The 24235-nt window shown below is 42.4% G+C and overlaps 1 protein-coding gene and 2 long non-coding RNA genes across 3 annotated transcripts in view; 1 reads left to right on the top strand and 2 right to left on the bottom strand.

Moving 5' to 3' along the window:
• Positions 1-6712, bottom strand: part of LOC147009457 (uncharacterized) — a 40608-nt gene extending 33896 nt beyond the window's left edge. Inside the window, exon 1 of the mRNA XM_085861976.1 lies at positions 6561-6712. The gene's annotated coding sequence lies outside the window, so the exon portion shown is untranslated. The remainder of the gene's footprint in view (positions 1-6560) is intronic.
• Positions 6713-6850: 138 nt separating this feature from the next.
• On the top strand, positions 6851-16523 carry LOC147009458 (uncharacterized). Its single transcript, XR_015052879.1, has 3 exons — positions 6851-7080; positions 8668-10711; positions 16385-16523. It is a non-coding gene; the product is annotated as an uncharacterized LOC147009458 (long non-coding RNA).
• On the bottom strand, positions 14650-24150 carry LOC147009459 (uncharacterized). The gene is made up of 3 exons (XR_015052870.1): positions 23832-24150; positions 21664-21859; positions 14650-16584 (listed from the first exon to the last, which is right to left on the bottom strand). It is a non-coding gene; the product is annotated as an uncharacterized LOC147009459 (long non-coding RNA).
• Positions 24151-24235: the final 85 nt, after the last annotated feature.

The following is a 24235-nucleotide window of genomic DNA, read 5'->3' on the forward strand; positions in this document are numbered from 1 at the left end:
GACGTCATGGGCGTCTTCATTATGACATCATAATTGCATATGTAGAACACTACATCTGATCTGTATAAAAAATTTTGAGGGTCATCTAGGAATAAAATGGTCCACAGAAAAAAAACTTTGATGATGTCATTGGTCCCATGATTCAGCAGCCATATTGTTGAAAAATAAATAAATAAACAAACCTTCAACAACCTTCTCTGAAGTGGCTGAACAGATCGAGGTGAAACTTTACATCTATGACTGCCTAACCATGAGGAACAAAAGGTCACATATATGATGTCATAGGTCACATGGTTTGGCAGCCATAGTGGATTTGCCCAAAAACCCATAAAATTCTTCTCCAGAACAGCTGGACAGATCAAGGGGAAACTTCACACAAATGTTCCCCAAGCCTTGGGTGCACATGTTTGTTAAGGAATAATAGGATGGGTCAAATGGTTTGGCAGCCATATTGGATTGAAGAACAACATTAAATAATGTTTTCTCGAGAACCGCTTAATCAATCGATGTGAAACTTCACAATTACCATCTAATAGTGATGGGGAATACATTATAAATTTCATCTTCATTGGAAACATGGTATGGGTGCCAGAATTATTTAATTTTTTTGATCTGGGTTCTTTTTAATTTTTAAAAATATGTTTTGAATAAGGCGCAATTGGCTGTGCCTGGATGGGTTTGAGGGTAGAGTCGCAGCAGCCGAAATGTGAATCTTATCCAGGTTCCTCCTGATGACTTCATCTTTACTTTTTGCTTATTCGGGTTCCTTTTGACGACTCCAATGCTGGACTGTACCTATTTGGTCTTCCGTCTGATTTGAATTAATTTTAATCCCATTCTAAATTCAATTTAATCATAAAAAAGTCATGGATCAGGGTCAGGTGTCCAATCGGTGGGCTTCCACCAAAGTAGGATGTCTTGGTACCCGGTCATCAGTGCCAGCAGTTATAAAGCAGCAGTTCTAATTATGTAACACACCAGAACACAAACGCCACACAAAACAAGTCCTGGCAAGGGTCTGCAATCTCTGATTGCTCCTTTTGGTTCACGAAAAAAAATTTTCTCGAAAAAAATAAGTGACCACTATATTCGTTATTGGTGTGTGTGTCTGTCTGTCTGTCCCGAGCATAGCTACGTGGGTTTTGATCCGATCCTGATAAAATTGTGGTAGGAGGTTTATATCATGATCCAGTTGTGTTTTCCTGAGAATAGGCGTAGTGCGCCCATTATGGGCGGAGCCACGCCCAAAAAACATGTTTTTAGGGGGTAGCCGATTTCAACTTGCATCTTCTCCTCGGGGGTTTGTCAAGTCTGACAGGGGTTTCGGTACTTGGTTAGCCCAATGGCACCTGCATTGCCCCACGGAGCTCGATTTTTCATTTTCGTCCCAAGGTCACGAACTTAGAAAATTGCAAATTTTGACACAAAAATCCATCTTCAACGAGGGGTTTGTCGAATCTGGCAGGGGTTTTGGTATTTGGTTAGCTCAATGGCACCTGCACAGCCCCACGGAGCTCCATTATCCAATTTTCGTCCCAAGGTCAAGGTCACAAGGTCACAAACTTAGAAAATTTCGAATTTTGACATAAAAATCATACGACCGCCAAAACTTTGAGAGCGAGGATGACAATATTTTTTATGCATAATCTTGAGGTCATTCCCCACCTAAAGTCTTGAAACCATTTTGCTCTATCTCGAACACCTTGCCTGTGGCGCCCCCTTAAAGTTTGTTTTTACGCTGATTTCATCAAAGTATGGATAATCCAAGGAGTGTGAAATGCCATATAGCCTATATGACGTTATATTGTTCCTGGAATGTTCCAGAAGAAGTTTTGCACCAAAGGTCATAATCCTTGACCTTTAAAGTTCACAAAGGTCAAATTTTCAAAGTTGTGGGAATCAAACTGGGTTTTCGACCTTCTTCGACGAACTAACTCCAATAAGCTATAGCACGTATCCTGTTTCCTTATTTTAATGTCCACAACATTGTTTTGTGACCTTTAAAGGTTATGCAAAGGTCAAATTTTGAAAGTTGTTGAACGAAACCGGGTTTTCAACATTTTGCAGCTCATAACCTGTCACTCGTTCCACATCATGTTGATAATTTTTATAACTCGGTCAAAAATTATCACATTGTCTCATCCTTGACTTCTTAAACAATCTACATCGTCAAATACCGCTCGTGAACCATCGTCGTCTTCAGACTTGTTCTTATTTACGATTGCTATTCTAAGGAGGCCGGATGCTTGTCCAACCAAGATATTCTAATTTTATATTTCGAATTAATTTTCTGAAATTTGTAGAATTTGTTTTTCACGAGGAAGTTGTGGGTTACGATGTGTAAATAAGGGTGGAAAAAGTCTGATTTAATGCAATTTAATTCCAGGCAAGAAGGCAACAAAAGGTAAAAAAAATTGAAAGGGGTGTAGACTTTCTTTAAGCACTGCATACACACAATTTCTCAAAGGGAACGTATTCCCCCACAAATATTGATGAATGCACATGTATGCAATCACTCCCATTCTTCTTTTTTCTCACCTCTGAAACAAACTCCCACACTCTTCAATCCCATTCCTCCCACCAGGTCTTCTAAACAGCTGTTCACCACCATCTCAAATCTTCCCCCAACAAAACCATGATCTTTTCTACCCCCAATAATCCACCCCAAACCCACCTCCTTAAAATTAACTGTTTTCCTTCCTCAAAATTCCTGTAGTGTACATCTTGTTTAACAGGTGTACCCCACCCCATCCCTTTCCCTTCCGCAGAGCTACTATCGTCTATGTTCCCCACTATTTTGTGCTTCCTTCTCTTTCCTCTTTGTCTCCTGCCTTGTTATATGTTCTGTGTGTTAGCTCTTCCACAAACCTCGACGTGGTATACAAATAATAATAACAACAACAATAATAATAACTAGCCGGGAGGCGACGATGGTTCGCGGGCATTATTGAACAATGCCACGATAGGTACTATTGAGTTAATGGAAGTTTTTGAGGAAGCCCTACCATAAAAACCTATCTCTTCCGTCAAAGTTGACCAAACCAAATCAGATTTTTTTATATGTTGTACTCATGGGCATTATGCACAGCTTCGAGGAAATGAAACTGCGAGAAAAAAAATGGAGAAAATTTTTTTTTTAAATAACTAAAAAATTCAAGTGGGTATGGCTCCGCCCACAAGGGGCGTGGGACACCCCTCATACAAAAAGACACAACTGGACCATGATATCTTGCTTGTGTCCAAGTTTCATCAAGATCGCATCAAACGTCACGGAGCTATCTATGCTCTGGAGAGAGTCACAAACAGACAGACACACAGACACAACGAAAATAGTGGTCACTACTGGCGCCTGCGATCGGACTTACCGTTCCTGAGAAAATGATTTTTAAAGCGAAAAAAAAACCAAAAATCGCCGGCGGAAAAAGAAAAATAATAAATAAATAATAATAATAAATAAACAGAAGAAAAACAATAGGTTACCCACTCCATTAGACTGGGTACCCTAATAATTGAAAAAAAACAAAATGTGGCCCAGCAGTGGGATACAAAACATTAACTTGCCTCCAGGTCTTCAAGACAGCAGTTTCCCATCTCATATTGCCCCCAATCTAAAACCATGATCTTTTCTACCCTCGTTAACCAACTCCCCTCAACCCACCGCAATCCCTCCAATTTCCAAATTTCCAGTTCTCCCTCCTGAGAGTTTCCTTATGTATCAATCTTGTCCATGCCATAAATCCTCTGCTGCCCCCGCCCCCCCCCCCACACCAATTGTTTGTCCAAGAGTCAGCTTCTACCTTGGCTTTCACTCTCCTGTTGGTTTTCCCCCTCTCTCAACAGTTCCTTTTGTCCTGTTGTGTCCTATATGCCAAAATGAGTGCCAGCTTGCTGGTATCCTGTGTCGGAGTGGCGACCCGTCCAGGATTGTGCCCAATAGCCAAGGAGACTGCTGAGGCAGCACCAACGCTCTGCACAGAGTATGGTCCCAAAGATAGAGATGCTGTGTCCTGATCTGTTCAGTGTACTAATACTATTAACAGCCTCGACAATACCATATTCAGGAAAATAAATAAATAAATACTGAATCCATTTGTCTCAGACATGCACACACAAAATAGCATACTTTAGTATGATGACAAGGCCCCCACTGTGTTGCATGGGGCCTGCAAATTACTAAAGCCACCACTAATCATATGGTGGTCCAACAAAGTATGGACATCGCAGGCCAAGTCGCAGGTAATCGCCAAGGGTAATCCTCCTCTGCCAGGTAAAAATGGAATCAATTTGTTGTGGTCACACACCCAATGTGTACACCAAGTTTCATCCAAATCCGTCCGCAACTTTTTGAGATATCCTGCTCTATATCGTTTTTGGCCCTCTCTCTCAAATGGTGAAGAATCACTTAAAAAAGTTCTAGTAGTCGGATCTGGATCCAAATCTTCACCAAAATCTGATCAGTTCGTCCTCGTCACACATTCAACCTGCCCACAAAATTTCAACTGAATGCATCCACAACTTTTTTGAGATATCCTGCACACAAACAGAAAGGGGTGAAAACATAACCTCCTTCACCTTTGGTGGTGGAGATAAATAATACCAATAATCTATCTATAATTCCAGCAATCCGTGTGTGTGTGTGTGTGTCTATAGAAGGAACGGCCTGTGTGGTTGTTGTTTCCGGCACGCGGTTTGAAAGTTTATTTTATTTTTTTTGCACGTACGGCCACGCACGTACGGGCACGAGTACGTGCGAGTCTATCTATAATTCCAGCAATCTCTGTGTGTGTGTGTCTGTCTGTCTGTCTGTATGTGTGTCTGCGACTGCCGTTTCTCGACAACCCCTGGTCCGATCTAATTGAAACTTGCCAGGAATATTGCTGGGGGCCTGAGTACGTGCCTTTTCAAGGTTTGATATTAATCGGACAAGCGGTTCCCAAGTTATGGCCATTTATTTACCAACCAATGACAGGACACGGTGCTATGACATCATGAGTGTCGTCACAATTCTTTTTTCTTTTGATATGATGTCACAATTGACGCTGGGGACCTGAGTATGTGCCTTTTCAAGGTTTGATATCGTCGTTCTTCATCCGTTTCAGCTGTTTCCCAAGTGTTTCCCAAGTTATGGCCATTTATGATACGGTTGGTCCGATACGATTGAAACAATGCCCCAATCCAGTCATTATTTACGAGAGTGAAGGAACGAAGCTGCACGTCGTGCACGCACAATGGAATCGGACGAAGCATGAGCTGCTCGCTTGACACGCGATGCTACGCGCGTGACAAGGCGTCATGCAGCTGAAACGGATGAAGCACGAGCTGCTCGCTTGGCAGACAGCACTGGGCGCGAGGCAAGGCGTCGTGCAGAAGAAACGGATGAAGCACGAGCTGCTCGCTTGACACGCGACGCTGGGTGTACAGGCATGCACCACAAAAGCAAACGACAAAATCTGTAATGGGTGTACGGGATTAGGCACATACGGGCACGCACTAGTATTTACAATAATAATAATAATAATAATAGTAGTCTCATATAGCAGCAATAATAACGTACATATTGTCCCCATGCTGGCCCAAGTACATCCGGGCTTCGTGAAAGGCAAGCTCATGTAACATGTTCAAGTTCATGTTCATGTTCATGCTCATGTTCGTGCTCATGTTCATGCTCATGCTCGTGCTCATGCTCATGTTCATGCTCATGTTCATGCTCATGTTCATGCTCATGTTCGTGCTCATGCTCGTGTTCATGCTCATGTTCATGCTCATGCTCGTGTTCATGCTCATGTTCATGCTCGTGTTCATGCTCGTGTTCATGCTCGTGCTCGTGTTCATGCTCGTGCTCGTGTTCATGCTCGTGTTCATGCTCGTGCTCGTGTTCATGCTCGTGTTCATGCTCATGTTCATGTTCATGTTCGTGCTCATGTTCGTGCTCATGCTCGTGTTCATGCTCATGTTCATGCTCGTGCTCGTGTTCATGCTCGTGTTCATGCTCGTGCTCGTGTTCATGCTCGTGCTCGTGTTCATGCTCGTGTTCATGCTCATGTTCATGTTCATGTTCGTGCTCATGCTCATGTTCGTGCTCATGCTCGTGTTCATGCTCATGTTCATGTTCATGCTCGTGTTCATGCTCATGTTCATGTTCATGCTCGTGTTCATGCTCATGTTCATGCTCGTGCTCGTGTTTATGCTCAAGCAGTGCAGCACGTGGGTCACAAGGCTGTGAAGACCAATGAAAATTTGGTCCATCAGACCGACGGGCCCACTCGTACACAGAACGTTTATCGTCATAAAACCAAAGTAATATATGTGTATGCATAAATTATATTTTTCATGAAAGAATAAATCTGTAAATATAAATGCAGAGCTTTTATTAATACAGATACACAATATTTATTTTGGAAAGTTAAGTGGGAATGCGGGAGGGCCCCACAATACCCTTATACCGAAAACTGCTGATATCTCGTGAAGAAACATGTTATGATCTGTATCACTTAGTTTAGTGCGACTCAAGAAGATGTTTAAAAAAAAAAAACAGAAATCTTCACAACACTTCTACTCACAACTCGCTTCAGGAAATGTTTCTGTCGCTCTGCGTGTCCTAGCAACACGGATCCCCGCTTGAAACTCGCACGACTCTTCTTCTTCTTCTTCTTCTTCTTCTTCTTCTTCTTCTTCTTCTTCCTTAATGTTTCTTCTTCTTCAATGTCAAAGTATATAATATTACATCTCCCGAATCCCTCTCGATCGTTATCTCATTCCCACTGACGTGTATAACACCAGAACATTTCTTCAAGCCGACAATCCCATTAGACATCGTTCTTCACAAAAAATATCCAACGGTGAAAAAAAAACGAGGAAAAAGAGGTTCCGACACGCCAAGCTGGACGATGCACCCCGAACCGTTGGTATTTCCCACAGACTTCCGTCCACCAAGACTGAACCTGCACGTTCCCCAATCAGCACTTGCAAATCAGATGGCCACGTGACGAGATTTGTCCGCTATCACCATTCCGAGCAACCGAGCTCGGAGAACCCGGGATGTGCCGAGTTGCGTTTTCACGTGAAATCTCTGTGGAAATGGTTCGTTCTAATCCACTAGTTCCATTTACATTGTCTGTTCATACACTGATCCAGTGTAGTACACAGTCGTGGGAATGAAGGAAAGTTTGTAAATAATTAATTAAATGGTGGGTTTTATTAAATCCGATAACCCAGTGATTCCCTGTGAAATGGTCAATGTGACATCATATACGGAATTATGTGACGTCACACTCAATTTGACGTAGCAATTATGAGATAATTTATTGATATTTCCCCCCTTTCATTGAAGCCTCATTATATCATTAGTTGAACAGTATTTCGACACCACTTTCGTGTGGGCCCGTATTTATATTGTATTTACTAGTGCGTGCACATACGTGCAAAAAAAAAAAAAATTGTGACGTCATTGTGACGTCATAGCACCGTGTCCTGTCATTGGTTTGGTAAATAAATGGCCATAACTTGGGAACCACTTGTCCGATTAATATCAAACCTTGAAAAGACACATCCACAGGCCCCCAGCAATATACCTGGCAAGTTTGAATTAGATCGGAGCAGCGGTTGTCGAGAAATAGCGGTCACAGACAGACAGACAGACAGACAGACAGACACACAGAGATTGCTGGAATTATAGATAGATATAAGATTATGGGATTGTAATGGGCCCGTCGGTCCGATGGACCAAATTTTCGTTGGTCTTCACGCCCTTGAGGCAGGCCTGCTGGCCTTTCATCAATGCCAGATGTGTTTGGGCCAGGGTGGGGGATTATACATTCGTTATTATTATTATTATTATTGCCAAATGAAACTCGTTTTTAGCTCACCTGGATTTTAGTCCATTGAGCTTATGCGATCAATTGGTGTCTGCAGGTGAGTCAGTCAGTCAGTCCGAAAACACTTCAGTCATTGTCGCTTGAACCAAAGACACAATTTTCATTAAATTTGGCCACAAGCTTCATATCTGATGCCTAACGAAGGTGTATCGACCGCATCAAAATTTGCGCTCATTTAAGGGGTCTACGGTGGGGGTGTTTGACCCCCCCCTCCCCCGAAATAGGCATTTGCTCTCTTCTCTGGAACTACACACACAATTTCGATGAAAGTTAACCACAACTTTCATCAACCGCATCAAAATCTGCGTTCATGAAAGAGGTCTACAGGGAGTTTGGGGGGTTCAACCCCTAAAAAATAGGTATTTGCTCTCTTCTCTGAAATTATACAAACTATGTCGATGAAACTTGACCACAACATTCATCACCCGTGACGTACCAAAATTTGTTCACGGCATTAAAAAACAGGGTCTGAGGGGTGTGTGTGTGGGGGGGGGGGGGTTTGAGCCCCATAAAATAGATACTGTATTTACTTTCTTCTCCAACACTTACAGCCACAGTTTCAATGAAACTTTCCCACAACCTTCATCTGCACCTTCTCGCTTTGTACCAACGTTTGTTCATGGAATTATAAAAAAATAAAAATAATATTCGGGGTTTAAGGGGTGTGTGGAGGGTTTTGAGTGACTTGTTCCTGATACAGATCATCTTCAGGATGGGCGGTCCCATTTTTACCTCCACCACTGAAGGTGAAGGAGCTTATGTTTTCACGCCCTTTCTGTCTGTTTGTGTGCAGGATATCTCCAAAAAGTTGTGGACGGATCCGGAAGAAATTTGGTGGGCAGGTTGGGAGTGTGACATGATGAACTGCTTCGATTTTGGTGAAGATCTGGATCCAGATCCGACTACTAGAATCTTTTAAGTGAATCTTCACCATTGAGAGATCGGGCGAAACTGATATACAGCATGTTATCTGAAAAGGTTGTGCACTGATCCGGATGAAACTTGGTGGACATGTTAGACGTGTGGCAAGTCCAAATTGATTAAATTTTGGTGAAAATCCTGATCCGGATCCGGATCCGGAAATGAGACTTATTTAATTTTTTAAGTGATTCTTCACCATTGAGAGATAGGGCCAAAAACGATATAGTCCTGTATCGCATGATAGTTCAAAAATGTATTGAGCCCGATATGTTCTCGTGGATCAGGCATCGCGTGGCAGAGGTATACACTCTACCATGTTGAACTGATGCATGATTTAACCAACTCGTCGATTGCTTGGATTTACCAATGATGATGCTAGCCAGTCTACAACTACGGTTAACTTCAACCTGGTCATGGTCTTGTAGTAAAGTACGACTAACTAGTTATTGTTTGACGTTATGTACTCCATGACATGATGTACTCAGACTATACTACTCACTGATGAAAGGAAATTCCAGTTTCTCCTCCTTCGGTTGGTACAACCGTCGTCAGCGCAGCTTTCTGGCATCTTTCAAGTGCAGCTGGACAGTAAGAACTTCAGACGCAATTTTGCCCAGAACGATGATGGCGGGCAGAGCTTTCTAATCTGACCATGATTTTATCTAACCCTCCATTGGTTGATGTTGTGGGTGTTGCTACTCGATCTTGTAGATCTGGCATTACCGGTCCGGTACTCCATGTCATTTCCCTTCTGGGATTATTTAGTTATTAAAGCCATTGCTTTCAGCCTGTGTGCTGGTCTGATTTGGATGCCACCTCCCTTTGGACGCCACGGACCTCAGTGAGAACTGGCACCGCTGGTCCCAGCAATTTGAGCTGTTTTTAGAGGCGTCAGGGCAGACCTCTGCGACGGAGAGTCAGAAAATCGCCATTTTCCTTCACTGTGCTGGGGTGGAGGCAATTTAGGTGTACAACACGTTTGTGTTCGACACCATGTCAGACAGTAAGGTACTGTCAAAGGTGATAAAACAGTTCAATGATTACTGCAACCCTCGGGAGAACCTGGTGTATGAACGGCACAACTTCTGGGAGACCAAACAGCAGGGTGGGCAGCCATTTTGCCATTACCTGATGGATCTATGAACGTTGGCCAGATCATGCGAGTTTGTCGAGGTGGAAACATGATTCGGGATAAAATTGTTTTCAGAATGTCCGATCTGCGGATCAAAGAACGTCTTTTACGTGAAAAGGACCTGGACCTTGCCAAAGCTGTAGATATCTGCCGCGCCGCTGGAGGTAAACGAGCTGCGCGGGGAAAGTCTTGAGGTTTGCAAGACGTGGTGCTCACGATAATGCCGTGATGTTTACTAGACGCGATGCTTGTGGTAGGGAATCCCGCGATAACGCCAATCGTGCTGTGGATCAACAGGATGTTTTGCCGAGATGTGGATACCAGCGGGGAAGGGACCATGACTGCCCTGCCATTGGCAGAGAATATAACAAATGTGGACGGAAGGGTCATTTTAAAAGAGTATGTAGAGCCAAACCCAGGCAGTCTGTCGACACTCTTCGGATGGACACACAAGAGATGGGCGATTTGGTTGACGAATTAGATTGACGGCATTGATTCGGTAGCACCAGGTGAGAACTGCTATGCATGCAAATCAATAGAAGGAGCTATAATGAAGGTCAAACTGGATAATGGTGCGCAGACATGTGTTGTGCCTTTGTCCCTTTTCAACAAGTTAGCAATGAATCCAGGAATCTTCTGTTGCTTTGACTGCATATAGAGGACATGAGGTGACCCATAAAGGCAAGACTGACTGACTTATTGTGTGTGCAAAGCAGGCAACAAAGAGGGGAGTTTTGAGTTCTACTTTGTTGACACCTCGGCACCTCCGATTCTGGGATTACAAGTAAGTGCTGCCCTGGATCTTCTTCGACTAGGTGCTAATAAGGCCTGTGTAAGTGTATGTTCTGTTCGTGCTCACCACACACCACTCAAGCAAAGTGAAGTCAGGCTTGATTTCGCAGATGTGTTTGCAGGTTTGGGGAGGTTTGTTCACCCATACCACATCTGATTAAAAGGTGGAGTTTATCCGGTTATAGAGGCTCCATGGAGAGTACCCCACAGTTTATATGCCCCTCTCAAAGAGAAACTCTCTGACATGGTGGCGAGGGGCGTAATATCTCGGGTTGACGCACCTACGGATTTGGTACATAATTTGGTTATCGTCGAAAAAATAAGACAAGTCTTTGAGGTTGTCCCTCGACCACCGTAAGCTAAATACTGCCGTAAAACGTGAGCATCACCAGATGCCAACCACTGATGAGTAATCAGCCAAATGGGAGGTAAAAAGTTTTTCTCAATCTTTGACCAGAAAGATTCATTCTGGCAGGTGGTGCTTGATTCAGACAGTGCTTTGAAGTGTACCCCATTCGGGTGTTACTGCTTTAACTGAATGCCATTTGGCCTTTGTTCCACAAGTGAGGTGCTGCAGAATATGAATGAGTGTACTTTTGGCGATATTGAAGGTGTACACTTTATCGCTGAGGATATGATCATCGTGGGCAATGATGAAGCTCATTACGATGAGAGCGTGAGGAAACTCCTTGACCGGGCCAGAGCTAGTGGAGTGAAATTTAACTGCCAGAAGATCCAATGGAAGGTATCAGAGGTCAGGTTTATGGGACACGTTATCTCTGCTGAAGGCTTAAAAGCAGACCGCGAAAAGGTCCAAGCAATCGCGGATATGCCAACACCCGCAAGCAAGGCTGAGTTCCAGTGTGCCCTGGATGTGATCAACTACTTATCACCTTTCCTTCCTGACATGTCGGTAATCACAACCATGCATCGGCATTTGCTCAAGAAAGATTCACATTGGCAATGGCACCCAGAGCAGGTAGCGGCATTTAGTAAGTTATAACAAGCCATATTGTCTTCGCCGGTGCTCAAATTCTTTGACCCATCAAGACCATCTGTTGTGCATGCTGACGCATCATCAACTGGCTTGGGAGCCTGTCTGCTGCAGGATGGCTGGCCGGTCGCATATGCTTCTCGTTCACTGTCCGCTGCAGAAGATATCTATGCCCAAATTGAGAAAGAGATGTTAGGAGTGATATTCTCCTTGGAGAAGTTTCACCACTATGTCTACGGATACAAGACTGAGGTGCAGACCGACCATCAACCTCTCGTGACAATTGTCAAGAAACCACTATAAAGAGCTTCCCCAAGGCTTCAGTTGATGCTACTTCGACTTATGCGTTATAACGTGTTTGTGAAATACGTTCTTGGGAAGCTGCTGTACATTCCAGACACCTTTTCAAGGGCACCGAGCAGCTCAGTCCCGACGTATGGCACCATTTTCGAGGACATGCAGTTGAGGGTGCATCAGCGAATGACCCATCTGCAAGTCAGCCAGAGCAAGTTGGGCCTATTGCGTGGTGCCACTGCAGATGACAATAATTTACAAATACTGGCTGGCTACATTCTGAACGGCTGGACAATACACCGGACCAACCTTCCCGTGTTCATCAGACCTTTCTGGCATCTCAGGGAAGAGCTGCATATGGCAAATGACATGGTTTTTGTTGGTAAGCGTTTGGTAATTCCTGCCGCACACCAGTCTGACATTCTGCGGCAAATACATGAAGGCCATTTTGGGCAAGAGAAATGTAAAGCCAGGGCATGCCAAGTGGTCTTTTGGCCAAGTATCAACTCAGATATACAAAGTCTGGTTGCCAAGTGCTCAACGTGTGCCAAGTACAGACCAGCTAACAATAAAGAGCCACTTTTGCCACATGATCTTCCCCTGGGGCCATGGCAGAAAGTGGGAGCGGACATTTTCCACTTCGCTGGAAAGCATTTCCTCCTGATTGTGGATTATTTCTCCAAGTATCCTGAGGTCATAAGTATTTGTGGGCGCACTGCAAAGAACGTCGTTGAAGCTTTCGAGTTCGTTTTCACCAGACATGGCACCCCCAAGGAATTAGTTACGGACAACATGCCATTTGCCAGTCCTGATCTCAGGAAATTCGCCCAGGAATGGGGGTTCAAGGTTACGACCTCCTGCCCTATATATCCTCAATCTAATGGACAATCTGAGCGTGCAGTGCAGACGATCAAGCTGGGGCTCAGAAATGCCACCGAGGGTGGCCACGATACCAATTTGATGTTACTATCCTACCGGACCACACCACTGGCAGGTCTTCCATACTCTCCAGCACAGCTGCTGATGAGCAGGAGGCTCAGAGATCAACTGCCGTGCAGTGACCTGGCTCTGGAACCACAAGTTCCAGTTGATGTTCGGCGTTTGTTGGTGCAGCAACAGCAATGTTGCTGGGGTGCTAAAGAGCTAATGCCATTAATACCGGGGAAAGCGTTCGTGTACAGCATAACAAGACCTGGGAACCAGCGGTTGTAATGTCCGGAAGGCAGCGGGACTCGGACAGTCGTGAGGATTGCTGAACACTGTTTATTGCCCGCCCGGATGCACACTACTACACAGACTACACAGGCTCCACAGACTACAACAACGCCTCAGGCAGCGCAACACCTATATCCCGTGCAGGCACGTGACCACTCCAAAACCACTTCTCCACACCCCCACCACACTTCTCGCACTATACCCTGCCCCCGCAGGCCACTACACCACAGCGGTCATTACGGATAAACACCAAACACCACGTTCCTACATCATCACCACTCCAGAGGGGGATGTGTACCGGCGAAAGCGAAAGGCATCTCCGCAGCATGGATGAGGCTCCTTCCCCCGATGCCACACCTCCGGAGGGAATTTCAACAAGAGGAGACCATTTCGCTACCGGAGTCTTTCCCGCCAGAAACACAGCAGCACACTCCAACACATTGCACTTCACCACACTCCAACACACTCTCAACGCTCTTCTCACATCACTGGACGTCCAGAGCGTTTCAAAGACTATGTGATGATTGATGATTGATTTCCATATGTAATTTGGATGCTGATGATTTTGTTTTTTTTCTTTGTTGTAGTTTTTATGCTTCTGGGTTATATCCATTTAAATGGTGATTCATATGTGCATTGGAGGGAAAGGATGTTGTGGGTGTTGCTTCTAGATCTTTTTGATCTGGCATTGCCGGAACTCCATGTCATTTCCCTTCTGGGGTTATTTAGTTATTAAAGCCGTTGCTTTCACTGATCTCTACACCTGGATTGGTCACGACAGCTCCATGCGTGAAGCCACCGGAGGTGCACTGTCCACCATCTTGTCTCCCCCAAAAGAGGCGAACTGTAGTAACACGCAACGTTGAACCGGGCCCGGCCGATTTTGCAAAATATATTTCTTAAAATATATTTCAACTTCTGTCTAATATTTTAATGGATTTTGAAGTAAATTACTGTTCCTATTACTCAATCGAATTCCGAAAAATTCCCTTGGAGCTCCTTGGCAATCGCAAGAAGGCGATCAATGCATATTATGAGGCCTGACACAGGGTTGGATCGGAAAGCAAACAGGCGAAACATCGAAGTTACATTAGGCTCCAGGTCACTTCATCAATAACAAAACAAAAGTAAAGTCATGTTTTTTTAATGTCATTTAAAATATGTTTTGTTATTTTAGGCAATTATATGTTATTCTACGTTTCTTAATGTTTTTAAGGATTTTTTTAAAGTTTCAACTTTCTTATGTTTTTTAAGGGATTTTTTAAAATTCTTTTTTTTTTTTTACTGTTTTTAGTGTTTTTTAAGGTTAGGTTTTCCTCGACATTTTTTTGTAGCAGGGGAGGGCAAAAATGGTGGAGGGGGGGGGAATTTTGGTTCAACATAAGTGGGAGGGTCAAAACTTTTAATGTACAAAAGAGAGTGCGGAGGAAATTATTTTTTTTTTGTGGGGAAAATTTGTTTTCGCATAAGCGAGCGATTTTGGGGAAGGCATATGTTATTCTACGTTTCTTAATGTTTTTAAGGATTTTTTAAAGTTTCAACTTTCTTACGTTTTTTAAGGGATTTAAAAAATATATATATTTTTTTGCTGTTTTTAGTGTTTTTTAAGGTTAGGTTTTCCTCGACATTTTTTGGAGCAGGGGAGGGAAAAAATGGTGGAGGGGGCGAATTTTGGTTCAACATAAGTGGGAGGGTCAAAACTTTTAATGTACAAAAGAGAGTGCGGAGGAAATTATTTTTTTTTTGTGGGGAAAATTTGTTTTCGCATAAGCGAGCGATTTTGGGGAAGGCATATGTTATTCTACGTTTCTTAATGTTTTTAAGGATTTTTTAAAGTTTCAACTTTCTTACGTTTTTTAAGGGATTTAAAAAAAATATATATTTTTTTGCTGTTTTTAGTGTTTTTTAAGGTTAGGTTTTCCTCGACATTTTTTGGAGCAGGGGAGGGAAAAAATGGTGGAGGGGGCGAATTTTGGTTCAACATAAGTGGGAGGGTCAAAACTTTTAATGTACAAAAGAGAGTGCGGAGGAAATGATTTTTTTTGTGGGGAAAATTTGTTTTCGCATAGGCGAGCGATTTTGGGGAAGGCATATGTGAATAAATTTCCAAACTTAAAGGGTTTAATTTGTTGGTTTTTAATCTGTTACTCTCCAAAATAAGAGGTGCACCATTAGATTCTCAGGGGGCGGCATGGAAGTTTTTATGGTAAAAAAAAAATCTTCACCCGCTAGTCGAGACCCCCCCCCCCAAAAAAAAATCCTCACCCAATTCTGCATAAAGTATATATATATATAAAAACTTATTCTGCCCGACCCAAACTTCCATCCCCACCCCCAATAGGCTTACATATTATTTCATTGCCCTTAACATTTACAGAACACTTTCAAAGAAATGAATTGGCCTAATGCAAAACATGCATGTAAATAATGAGATGAAAATCACATAAAAGCTTGATGAGTTAAATTGCTGTAATTGCAAGATGCAGTTCCTCTTACAACAAATATCAAAAACACAACATTTACTTCGTACACTATGTAGATTCATTCAAAAACTTTACCACATACGTACATGGAAACCAGCAAACAAAACATTTTTCCAAAGAGTTTTTAAAATGTTTAAATGATATAAATATTGAGACTAGATAAGACTATGAAAACGTTTTAAAATAAATATTATCAAAGGATGTAGTCTAAATGTTAGTGTAAAACATTTTTGTCAAATATTAATAAAAAATATTTTGGCAACTTTGCAATATTATGAACAAAGATTTTTGAAACCATTTTGAAAACATTGTAAAATATTGTAAAAACGTTTTATAACCTTCACTTAACTCAGCATTTAAGGGAAGGCGTCTTTCAGATCGATGAAACACGGTGGTGACCACTTAAATTCAGGCGAGTGCAACATCCCAAGCTAAGCAATTTCACCCCCACATAATCTCATTGAATTTGGAACTTTTTTTTGAACTTCCATTTGACGGTTGACTAATTCTTTGAAAGACTTCCTTGGGGACTCCACTGAAAGTTGACTCCAGCATCTCTGCACAGTTTGTTGATATTTGGTTCTGATCATGCAAAGAATCTATGACTGACTTTAAGCTTGAAACCTTTCTTTTGAGACATTGTGTCTTTTGCTGCTCAACTTTCAATTTCTTCTTACAGGTTTCCAATTCAGCTATAGTTTCATCAAACTTCCACTTTACTTTCCTTGGAGACTCCATCGCTGCATAACTGTGATCTCCAAAACTGCTTTGTTGGATTTCCTGAACTTCCTGCTGAGATGCTTGTGACTCAACTGCAGGAGGAGAATATGTCATATCTCCAGTTCCTCTTGGTGCTGATGGTTTACATTTTGTAGATTTCTGAAACATGAGAAGAAATGGAATTGCTAACAATTATTCATAATATTCATTACCTCATGAATACTGTATAGTGGGAAATTTTATTGTCCCGCTTTTTGTGGTTAAATTTACAACCGTAAATTTGAAACTCTACAAAAATATTTTTCACACATACGGTTTAGTGGATGGCTGTTTGAAACAGTGAAAATAACACATCACAAAACTGTCCAGATAAGTAAAATTCACGAAAAGCATCCCGCTATACAGTAAGTGCAATGAGTGAATCCAAATCCAAACTAAAGACGAGCGGGGCACACCTTTTTAACTCCCTGACCCGAACAAACCCTGAGGCTGAATGTAGTCCCGACCAGCTCAGACCCGGTACTAATTCTGACCGACCCGGCTATTACTTCTTCAGCCCGCCTGACCTGAGCCGATAGAGATTTTTTGCGTCCGACCCCGGCTTCGGGGTGGGACGGGACGGGACGGGAATTTTGGGATGCCCCTTTCGTCTTTAATCCAAACATGTTTGTCTGCACTTAACACAAATGCAGTCACGGATCATTAAAATCTAATGACTCATCTGATTATTTGATTTTAAGTGAAGACAATACTTTGACACTTTATTGCCCGTAGAACAGATTTTGTTTTCTATCGCCTTGTCCATGCATTTCATTGTTCAAATAAACAATTTTTATGAAACTTTCACATAAATGTTAGTGTAATATAATGAGGAATGAAATGATTTGATCATTCTGCAATTTCTATTAGCAGAATGTCATAATGTGAGATTGAACCATAACATCAAATATACCAACAAGTTTACACATTTACAAAGAAATTAACATATGAATCAAAATACAAACCCATAAAGTGAAACACAGGAATCAAATACCATCTCCTCATGGGAAAATGTGTGCCATTCCACAGACCTTAAGACATGAAATAATGCACAGAAATAAAAACTGTAACAGAACAAAATCGAAATCAGCTTGCACAAGTAGGCATAACGTGACCAGGGCTCAAAGAATATGGGGGGTCACACCCCTAATTTTCTGAAGAAAATTGATAAATTATCCCCCATCAAAATATCAATTATGTGAGTCCTGTATGTGACAGCAAAAGGTAATAAGGTGCAGCGATACATGTATGTAGTTTACAACGCAAAGCAGTTAGCAGAGACTGATTCTTTTGTAGTAATTGTTATTTATGATGGGTATCAGACCGCAACATTTTTAAAAGGTAGAGCAAAACTTAAATTTCTAAAGAAGGGTCCAACCCAGTAGTCCCTTTTCTATTACGAGATCCATGGTGGGATAAAAAATAGATTTTAGCCGGTCCTAAGGGAACAACCCAAAAGAACGACGATGTCCTGTAAACAAAATTCGTTTCGTTTTTTTCCGTTTCGTTTTGGGGGAGGGGGTAGCAGGTTAAAATTCTTGATTACGTTTGTGAAAAAAACATTGGTCTGCATGAACAGGGTCTGAAGAAGATATTTTTCAATAATTGGATTACGTTTCTCGCAGGAAGGGAGGGGGTCGGCCAAGAAACGAAACCAGTTTCGTTTGTAGGACGTCATCAATCTTTTGGGTTGTTCCCTAACCAAAGAAGGTATATGTCGCTCATTCTTGGGGAACTTTGTTTTCCATAATGCGTCACATATCATTATCAAAATTGCAGGGTGTAAACAAGATTTGAAAAGCATGGCAAAATCCTTATTTTATAGATGATGTGACGTGGAGAAAAAGAAACAATGACCATTGCTTCATTTTGCCTACCAACATTGAACAACAAAGTGGCCATGTTAACTCAAGCATGTTCACGTCATATCATCTATATAATCATTAATTTCAACATTGCATTAGTAACAAAACTGTTATTGACAAAAAATAACAAACCAAAAAAATCTCAACATGGAGGTAGGGTTTATTTTGAATGCTAAAAAACAACACAACAAAGATGCATCAGGCTTATGTACATGTAGGTCAGGTCAGGTATGGGAGCAAGTGCCAGAACAGCACGTCGCTGCGTCCACTTTCCGCCAGTACTCCAGGGGCCTCCGTCTGGCCATCCCCCAGGCAGATGCCAGGCCCATCCCCATCTCCTTGAGATGATGTTCAACCTGTTGCAACCATGAGGCACGTGGTCGACCCACTGGCCTCCTCCACTCATGAGACTCCCTCGCTGAGAGAATCTGGTGAGCAGGATCAGAGTCAGGAAAACGAGCCACATGTCCATACAGCCGCAACTGACGCTCACGGACTATGCAGGTAACAAATCTCATCCGAGTCTCTCTCAGCAACCGCTCGTTGGACACAAAATCCGACCAGCGATAGCCAAGGATTCTCCGAAGAGACCTGGTACCAAAGGAATTAAGTCTCCGTCTCAGATCCTTGGTCAGAGTCCAAGTCTCGCACCCATAGAGCAAGACTGGAAGTACCAAGGACCTGAAGACTCGGACTTTCGTCCTCCCGCACAGGTACTGGCAGCGCCACACCCCATGATCCAGTGAATCCATGACTCCCCAGGCCCGACCCAGACGTCTATTGACCTCTGACTCGCAGCCAGCAGAGACATGAATATCACTGCCAAGGTAAGTGAATCTCTCCACGACCTCAACATCCTCACCACAAACAGACACAGACAGGACAGCAGCATCCAAGATGTCACCGAAAGCCTGGATCTTAGTTTTGACCCAAGAAACCCGTAATCCCAACGGCTCCGACTCCTCATTCAGCACCTCGAGGGCCCCCCTACATGTACATGCACATGTAGATTAAAAAGCATAAACAAATATTGACAACCTCAATATTGAAATTGGAACAATGGAATTTTATGGGAAAATTAATTTCAACATTTCAATGAAAAGAACAATAAAACAGCAGTAAAGTACAATTAGTCCATGGGCCCAGGCATATATCGGTACCATCTGAGGAAACCAACTTTAGGGCTACTAAGTTTGGGTAGGGACTATATAATTATTTCAATATGTAATAACCGTTCCAGAAGAGCAGCTTAGTGTATGTATTTTGCATTTTTACCATTTTACCATTCTGTGATATTGACGTTTTGGGGGAAAATCAACAACAACAAAAAAAAAAAGAAGGACCACTGGGAGGAAGTGGCAGAGCTGAAGTCCACGCAGGAGGAAGCAGACACCCGAATGCTTCTGCATGCTCTGCATGCAGCAGAGGCTGGGTCCAAGGCTGTGGTGATCACTGCCGAAGATACAGATGTCCTCGTGCTGTGTCTTGCCTTCAATAAGGACATCCCATGCCCCGTGTACCAGAAGCGTGGTACGCAAACCCGCACACGGTTCCTAGACATTGACAAGCTTGTGAGATCGATGGGAGACAGTGTCTGTGATGCCCTGGTTGGACTGCACGTGTTCTCCGGTTGTGATACAGTCAGTTCCTTTGCAGGCCGGGGAAAGATGGGCGCCTTGAAGTAAATGAAGTCGGATAAGACCTACCAAGTGGCCTTCAGTCAGCTCGGTCATTCATGGGAAGTATCCACCGAGCTCTTACAGAAGCTGCAAGAGTCACCTGCCACATGTACGTGCCGTCTACCAACACCACGAAAGTCAATGAACTCCGACATCAACTCTTCTGTGCCAGACGGGGAGAGATAGAGTCCAGTCAGCTTCCACCATGTGAAGACTGCCTCTTCATGCACGTCCTCCGTGCAAACTACCAGGCTGCTATTTGGAGGCGCTGTCTGCAATGCCAACCCTATGTTCCAAGTCCCAATGGTTGTGGATGGACCACTGATGATGATGGGAAGCTGGCCATCAAGTGGATGCAGGGTTCTCCAGCACCGGATTTAGTGTTGCAACTGCTTTCATGCAAGTGTGGACGGTCGTGCAAACTCCCAGACTGCACGTGCCTTGCCAATAACCTGAAGTGCACTGACATGTGCAAGTTGCGAACCTGCAGCAACCAGCCCGCTGATGTCGAGGAAGAGGTTGTAGACCTCGAGGACTCTGATGCTGATAACAGTGATGAAGACTAGACTACTGATCCATGGTGTGAATGTTTTGGCACAATCACAAGGACATTCATGGCTACAAATATGCATGAGTAAAACATAGTACATAAACATGCCACAGTAGCGTGGTGAAATTTGGGTTATCCGTAAATTTCACATTTTGGACGCTTGTTGGAACTAGGGTAGGGGAAGGGCAATTCCTTTAACTGTGGTAAAAACTTGTAAAATGTTCATAAACGTTTTCCTCATACAACATGTGCATGTTGTAGGCTACTGTGGTTCAGTAGCACTACCCAGGGAACTTGTATGACAATATTATAAATTAAAATGTACTGAAAATCACTAATAAGCAACATTTTGATCGGCCCTATTGTTTGCCCCTTTCTGCCATAAAACAAATCCTGCCTTCAGGAATGACAGAAAGGATTATTCGGATGGTATAAATAAAGCATTTCAGACATGTATTTGTGGTTTGCAGTTCATTCTAGCCCCATGTGGAAACAGCAATTGCATCATTAGTGAATGTTTCCGAGTTTGCCTTTTCGCTTTCATTATGCAGAGGGTGGGTACATTCCAGAGATGATAACTACCAATAAGCTGCCAGTCTGCAATGGTTATCACATCAAAATATTATATATATATATATATATATATATATATATATATATATATATATATATATATATATATATATATATATATATATATATACACTGTAGTGTCGTGGTAGAGGTGCGCCAAGGCAGACACGAGCGAGGGGATAGCACAACCCTGCTTTATTGCCACGAGCGAGAGTGTGAGCGTACGATGCCCGTAACTCCACTTTATTACATACTCGATGGCCACATGACCTACAGGCTCCACAGACCACAACGGCTACAACCACGCCTCAGGCGGCGCGCACTCCTATATCCCGTGCAAGCACGTGACCACTCCAAAACCACTCCTCCACGCCTCCACCACGCTCCCCGCATCACGCCCTGCCCCTGCAGGCCCAGTACACCACATACACCAATTCAAAAATCATAACTGGGATTGGTTTCCTTAGATGGTACCGACAAGTGGAATTTCTGGACTGGGCCCATGGACTAAATGTAAAATATGATTCTGTACCTTTTGAAGATGCTTGGGGAAGTTAAATATTGTAGGCTCAGCACCGGTTCTCAGTCTTACTTTCTGTCCAGTTCGATCAATGTATTGTTCCTCAAAATGAAGAGAACACAAATGAGATCTTGCAGTGGGGGTCCACTTGTCTCGTTTCATGTTGACCACCCATCTTCTCAGCCTCTCTGGCTCACAATGTGGAAAGCTGTATACACAAATCAAAGAATAGGGAGCTTACATGTAAGGGTGAACATCTTCTAAAAGGGGTTTGGTTGATACCGTTGTGATATTTAAATGCTGGCTTACTAAATGTACTTGTATTGTGTTAATCGACATTCCTTTCAACCCAAAAGTGAAATAACGATTGCTGTTAACCGGATTCAGTGGGCTGATCAAAAATTTAATTTAGAATAAACAAAATGTCAAACATCTCTGAATCCCCTTTATGTGAATTGTGCACAAAATTCAGTCAAGAGTACACGGAGAGCCTGGTGGATCGCAAATTTACACTGTAAAGAAATCAGGGTATCAGGTACTCGGTACTGTAAAAGTGGTAGGCCTAATTTTTGTATGTGTCATTTTTCATAATTTACTGAATTTTATGTACTTCGCTTGTTTATAAACTCACGATTTTTAGTTTTCTTACATAGACCGATAACACAGAACATATTCGCAAGTTATTTTCCCTGTAGCTGGGTTGAGCATGTAAAGCGCAAAAAACTAATGTTCTGCGAAAATTTCCACTTTTACAGTAAGTGGTCAATCTCGCCTGATTAGCAGGGTCCCTTTGAGCTTAATTACATAATATACTTACAGATGGAATGTAATACCTTTTCCTCGTGTTGCCCGGTCATCACGATTGGTGCATCCCATTGCTGCACACGATGGCATTGCTGGATTGTTTTGGGTAAAGCGATGTGATGTTACAAACAAACAAAACATGTGATTTCAATAAGTACTGCGAGGGGTCGTTCAACATTTTCACATACGTACAAAGCTTTTGCATTTTTTCAAACCCCTCCCTCACTAGAATTTGCTCTTGCAGAATGCCCTCGTAAACGTAGGCCATATGACTTTTTTTTTTGGCTGGCTGAAAGAGAGCTCCACGCTGTTCTTCTTCTTCTTACAAAACCTTTAGGACGCGGTATATGTATGTGTGTATATATATATATACACACATATATGTGTGTATATATATACACACATATACGTGTGTGTATATATATATACACACGTGTATGTGTGTATGTGTGTGTGTGTGTACGTGTGTGTGTGTGTGTACGTGTGTGTGTGTACGTGTGTGTGTGTGTGTACGTGTGTGTGTACGTGTGTGTGTGTGTGTACGTGTGTGTGTGTATATACGTGTGTGTATATACGTGTATACGTGTGTGTATGTGTGTGTATGTGTGTGTGTATGTGTGTATATACGTGTGTATATACGTGTGTATGTATGTATATATATATATATATATATATATATATATATATATATATATATATATATATATATATATATATATACGTGTATACGTGTATACGTGTATACGTGTATACGTGTATACGTGTATACGTGTATACGTGTATAATCCGGATCTCCTTAAACATAAAACACATGTACACATCCTCACATAGACGGTGCCTTTTGAGAGCGTCGATCATCAACTTTTAAACATATTCGGACATTTGCTTTAAAGTTTCAAAAAGTTCACGTTACTATTTAAAGATTATTCCATTTAATGTGTTGTAATTTCGTAAATACACGATTTTCTCGTCATGAACAGGAGCCTCCATGACGGGTCTCACTATTGGCTCCATCAAGGCACGTGACGAAATATCGGAAGTTGTTGTTATTGCCTTTAGGACGTGGCTCTTGGACACATTTGTCCTTGTTTTACCCTGTAATGAAAAAGATTTTTTTTTGCCAGACATCATCAATTAGTTTTCAATAATTTCGGCATGCAGGAATAGCATGAAGATGATTGAACGAGTTACTATCATATAGTTCATGACTTGAGTTAGTAAGCTTTAACCGGTGTAATAATATGTAAGCAATATCTGTAATCCCTGTCAGCGCACAGGACGTAAAAGATGATTAAACCACGTAAAGTGACATTCTCTCACGGTCACATGAGGGCTGTGATTTCCACAAGTTCATTACACCAACTAATAAAACTTGCCATGAGTTACATGCAAAGTTTTTTGCTTGCATTTGGAGATTTTGCCAGTCTGCTGTATTTCGTTCTTCGCTGCAGTGATGCTTTGGGGGAGACAAGATGGCGGAAAGTGAACTTCCGGTGACTTCACTCCTCGGTACACAATCGCCGTGGACGCGACCAATCCAGGTGTAGAGATCAGCGGTCGCTTTCAGCCTGTGTGCTGGTCTGATCACTACAGTTGAAATGTAACTCTCTGTAAAAAAAAAAAATCAAAACAACAAGAACATCAACAACAAGAACAACAACAACAACAACTTTACTGTTGCATTCAACTGAAAATACCAAACGGGGGGTGTACCTTCTAGCTTGGCTTGTCGGACCTTCTTTTTGTCCTCGTTGGATGTTTTTGTGTAAAATGATTTTTT

The sequence above is a fragment of the Eptatretus burgeri genome, chromosome 17, assembly GCF_056783735.1.
Source record: "Eptatretus burgeri isolate ZD-2024b chromosome 17, Ebu_testis_v1, whole genome shotgun sequence".
Taxonomy (NCBI): domain Eukaryota; kingdom Metazoa; phylum Chordata; class Myxini; order Myxiniformes; family Myxinidae; genus Eptatretus; species Eptatretus burgeri.